Here is a 5,365-nt window from a genome sequence, read left to right as displayed (position 1 = left end):
TCTGTCTTCTACCTTTGAGCCAGTTCTGTTTCCAAATGGCTAGTTCTCCCTGTATTCTGTGAGATCTAACCTTGCTAATCAGTCTCCCATGGGGAACCTTGTCGAACGCCTTACTGAAGTCCATATAGATCACTTCTACTGCTCTGCCCTCATCAATCTTCTTTGTTACTTCTTCAAAAAACTCAATCAGGTTTGTGAGACATGATTTCCCACGCACAAAGCCATGTTGACTATCCCTAATCATTCCTTGCCTTTCCAAATACATGTACATCCTGTCCCTCAGGATTCCCTCCAACAACTTCCCCACCACCGAGGTCAGGCTCACGGTCTATAGTTCCCTGGCTTGTCTTTACCGCCCTCTTTAAACAGTGGCAACACATTTGCCAACCTCCAGTCTTCCGGCACCTAACCTGTGACTATCGACGATACAAATGTCTCAGCAAGGGGCCCAGCAATCATTTTTCTAGCTTCCCACAGAGTTCTCGGGTACACCTGGTCAGTGAAAGTTGTTAGACATCTATTAGTAAAAGCTTCCTAGTCCTCTCAAAGCCAATTTTGCTCCCCAGTGATTACATTATATTCACTTCTTAATTTCCTACCTTATTTAGTTGCTTCTTGAAACCAACTTGGTTTCCAGAAAAACTGCAAGTGGCTTATGGCATGCATTGAAATTTTCACTTCAATAGATAGGTCTTTAGCCCTCATACTGCTGGACACAATTCCACAAAAAAAACCATCATCTAATTCAATACAAAAAAAAGTGTCCAAATAATTTTATATCTTCTAGTTTTCTTCAAAGTGTGAAATACAGATTAGTTTTTTTTAAGATTCCCTACAGTGTGGAAACAGGCCCTTCAGCCCAACAAATCTACACCGACCCTCTGAATAGTAACCCACCCAGATCCATTGCCCTACATTTACCCCTGACTAATGCACCTAACACTACGGGCAATTTAGCATGGTCAATTCACCTGACCTGCACATCTTTGGACTGTGGGAAGAAACCGGAGCACCCGGAGGAAACCCACGCAGACACGGGTGGGGGGAATATGCAAACTCCACACAGACAGTTGCCCAAGGTGGGATTTGAACCCGGCGCTGTGAGGCAGTAGTGCTAACCACTGAGCCACCGTGCCGCCCCAAATTTCTAACACAGCGCTCAAGAAGCTCAACATCATCCAAGACAAAGCAGTCTACTTCATCAGCATATATGCCACTTTAAACATACACTCCCCTAAACACCACCACACATTGGCAGCAGTGCAGATCATTCACAAAATGCACTGCAGCGACTCATTAAAGTTACTCCTTCAGCACTTGTAACACTCTCTGCCTCCACATTTCACAAGAACACGGGCAGCACCTCCGACAAGTTTCACACCATCCTAATTTGAAATGATGTCACCTCCAATTTTGTGTCACTTCACTGGGTCAAGATTGTCAAAATATGTCAAAAAGAACACTGATGAACTCACAGGAATGGGAGGTAAGACTGAGTTTGCCAACAACATTCAACTGCCCAAAGTAATTTTAATATAAAAGTGTGAGGAGAAAGTGAGGTCTGCAGATGCTGGAGATCAGAGCTGAAAATGTGTTGCTGGAAAAGCGCAGCAGGTCAGGCAGCATCCAGGGAACAGGAGAATCGACGTTTCGGGCATAAGGACTGAAGAAGGGCTTATGCCCGAAACGTCGATTCTCCTGTTCCCTGCATGCTACCTGACCTGCTGCGCTTTTCCAGCAACACATTTTCAGCTAATATAAAAGTGTGAAAAGCATCACAGTCAAATATTATATCTGTAATCATGGTCTTCAAAAAAATCAACACTGTGGCCAATTTTCATAAAGTTACTCCAAAATATGGTTATTTTTTTCTAGAGTCTCATCCTACTACTGTCCAGCAAAGATCAAAAACTTATAATATATTTTGTAACATCACAAGGAACTTGATCAACTATTAATAAAATCTGACACCTCACCATAAATTCAGTTCCTGAAGAACCACAAAGGTTTTTTCTGAATCTGTGCTCTAAATCACTGAAGTATTGGACCATCAGAACCTGCAATCTCATCTCAAATACAATATTTTTGGAAATTTATAGTTTAAAATGTTAGGAACAAATTATGATGAAATTATAGTCTTAGCCCTATAATAAAAATCTTAACAACTAACTCAAATTCATTTCAGCATAAATTTTGAGGAGCACTATTTACCCTCCTTTAAAGAGTTAAAGAAAACCTTCCAGGATTAATGTTAGCTTAATCGCCAGTTTAAATAATCCAATACAATGCGGGTCATTTTAATCCTCCAAGGTTCATGCAACCTACAGAAACAAAAGCATGAAAATGCCTTGAATCCAAATACTACTAATTCACTGAAATTCATACAGCTGTTTAAGTAACGTGTACGTACTGAAGTATGGGTACAGGTGTCAACATTTTTACAAAAAAACTCAGAAAAAGAAGGCAACAATATTCGAATGAGTAATCAAATAAAGTTTCATAGAATGTAAGTGAACATTTGACATTTCAGGGAGAAATCGTGTATGATGAAAGTAACCTGCCACTTTTTTTATTCCAATTCTTCGCCTTGAAAATTTTGCAAATACAAAATGTGCAAGAACACAACGTAACTGTCATAAAAAGAAGAAACGCACGTGTGTTCCTCCTTTTGTATCATACAAGTTGCATTAGGTTGTGGTAAACAGTTGAGTAAAGCGTGTGCGTATTTTTTTAAGAGCCAGCGATGTTATAAAACAGCTGCTGCTCGGCTGTTAATCATAAGCGCCTGTAAAGAGCAGGGGACCGAGCTCGAATCGCTCAACCCCGAGCTCTTTCTTTGCCTTTCCATTTTCTGCTGGCAGCGGGCGGCTTCCGATAAATAATCTTCGCCACAACAAGGGAAAATCCATCCGAACTGAAGGCGATCAGAAAAAAAATGTCTCTGGGAGGGGACCACGACGTGACAGATAGCACAATAAAGCGAATGAAGAGCTAATTAATAAGTGGCCGGCCCGCCCAGAGGCCTCGCCTTGAATCTCGCCGTCCGTCCGGTTCTTCTCAGCGAAGCGACAACAGCAAACATGGCGCCGGTGGTCGGGCCGCCCGCTCCGCAGGCCCCGACCTTCCCAGCCAACTCCCACAGGCCGCTACGGGCCCCAGGGTGTCGCCACACGGTTCTGAACCTCGCTAATCAATACCCGTCAGAAAGAGTGACTCACCGCCTGCTTCTCCGCGGCCTAAACGCGCAAATTCTTAATACCGGCCATCCGCCAACATTATTATGATATTTTTTGCCGCTGCCACTGCCGCAGCTGCGCACTGGGGACGTCCCCGGAGCATCATGGGTAACAGGCAGCCTTGGCGCGCGAAGACTTTTCGTCTCCTGCAGCTGGACACGAGCTGGGCATAGGCTGCAACTGGGCCTTATGCTGCAACTGGTCCATGGGCTGCACCTGGTCACGAGCTGGGCATAGGCTGCAACTGGGCCTTATGCTGCAGCTGGTCATGGGCTGCACCTGGTCACGGGCTGGGCATAGGCTGCAACGAGGCCTTATACTGCAGCTGGTCATGGGCTGCACCTGGGCACAGGGCTGCAGCTGCGCACAAGAGCTGGGTTTGGGAGACATAAGGATGCAGCTGAGTGGGGGAGAGCTGAGCATGGCAGCTGGGCACTGAGGAGCTGGACATTGGGCTACAGTCCAGCACAAGGGAGCTGGGCATGATGAAGCTGGACATAGAGCTACAGCCCAGCACGAGGGAAATTGGGCTTGGGGTTAGTGGCCACAGCTGGGAATGAGGGAGCTGAGCATAGGGCTGTAGGTGGACAAGGACAATATCTTACCTAATGCCTAACTACACCCTATGCCTATCTCTTTGTTGCCCAGCTGCAGCCCCTTACTGAGCTCCCCAATGCCAAGCTACACCCCATGCAGAGCTCCCATGCCTACCTCCTCCATGCTGAGCTGCAGCTAACATGATCATGTTTGTGAAGATAAAGTCCCGTCTTTACATTGAGTGTACACTCTATTGTGTTGTGTGACACAATCACCATGCTAAGAACAGATTTAGCAACTCAATGCCAAGCATCTATGTGGCAATGTATACCATCGTCATCAGCCATTGTACTCCAACACAATGTACAACCTGACATATTCCCCCATCTAACATTACCATGAAGTGAGGAGATGAACCCTGGTTCAACAAAAAATACAGGAAGACATTCCAAGAGCAGAACCAAACCTGTCTAAAAATGAGATGCCAACCTAGTGAAGCCACAAAACAAGACTACTTCAAGTAATAGACAGAGCTCAGCAATCCAACAATCGATAAGATCTGCATTCTACAGTCTTGCACCATCCTGTTGTGAATGGTGGTAGACAACAAGTCACAAGAGAAGGAGGCTTCACAAATAGCCCTATCCTCAGTGATTTGGGAGCCCAAGACATCAGAACAAAAGAAAAGGTAGAAGCGCTTGCAACAGTCTCCATCTAGAAGGGTTGAGTGAATGATGTAGATTGGCCTCTTCCAGACGTCTCCAGTATCACAGATGCCAATTCAATTCAATTCACTCATGTAATATCCAGAAGGAGCTGCAGATATTAGATTATGCAAAGGCTGTGGGTACTGACAACTTTCCAGCAATAGTGCTGCAGACTTATACTCCAAAATTGGCTGCACCCCTAGCCAAGCTGTTTCTGTCTGACAATGTGGAGAATTGACCAGGTATGTCCTGTACACAAAAAGCAAGACAATCCAACCCAACAAATTACAGTCCCATCAGTCTAATCTTGATCATCACTAAAGTGATGGAAGGTGACTCCACCCCCATTCCCCCCACCACCACACCCACTCCAGGTACTGGCTCTGCCCCCACTCCCAGCTCCACACCCACACCAGCTCCCAGCCCTGCCGAGTTTTCACCATTCCCCCTGACCACTCCCTCACTGAGGACGAACAATCAGTCCTCAGCAAAGGACTCACCTTCATCGCCCTCCGCCCACGCATCAATGAATTTAATACACGCCGAGACGTTGAAAACTTCTTCCGCCGCCTCCACCTCCGAGCTTACTTTCACAATCAGGACTCCCACCCACCTTCCGAGGACCCCTTCGCCCACCTCCAATGCACTGCATCCACGTGGACACCCCGTGCTGGCCTATTACCAGCCCTTGACCTCTTCATTTCCAACTGCCGCCGGGACATTAACCGCCTCAACCTGTCCACCCCCTCCCCCACTCCAACCTCTTACCCTCACAACGCGCAGCCCCCCCAATCCCTCTGCTCCAATTCCGACCTCACCATCAAGCCAGCAGATAAAGGGGGCGCAGTGGTAGTCTGGCGCACTGACTTCTGCACCGTTGAAGCC

The 5,365-nt window shown here is 46.4% G+C and overlaps 1 protein-coding gene across 5 annotated transcripts in view; it reads right to left on the bottom strand.

Moving 5' to 3' along the window:
* The window catches only part of znf280d (zinc finger protein 280D), a 128,279-nt gene extending 124,610 nt beyond the window's left edge, over positions 1–3,669 (bottom strand). For 4 of the 5 annotated variants that reach the window (XM_043677474.1, XM_043677473.1, XM_043677472.1 and 1 more), the window contains exon 1: positions 3,219–3,669. The gene's annotated coding sequence lies outside the window, so the exon portion shown is untranslated. The remainder of the gene's footprint in view (positions 1–3,218) is intronic. The other variant, XM_043677476.1, reaches the window with a different exon arrangement.
* Positions 3,670–5,365: the final 1,696 nt, after the last annotated feature.

Source organism: Chiloscyllium plagiosum, chromosome 36 (genome assembly GCF_004010195.1).
Source record: "Chiloscyllium plagiosum isolate BGI_BamShark_2017 chromosome 36, ASM401019v2, whole genome shotgun sequence".
In the NCBI taxonomy this organism is placed as follows: domain Eukaryota; kingdom Metazoa; phylum Chordata; class Chondrichthyes; order Orectolobiformes; family Hemiscylliidae; genus Chiloscyllium; species Chiloscyllium plagiosum.
The sequence above is the reverse complement of the archived record's forward strand: the minus strand, read 5'-3'. Positions and strand labels throughout refer to the sequence as shown.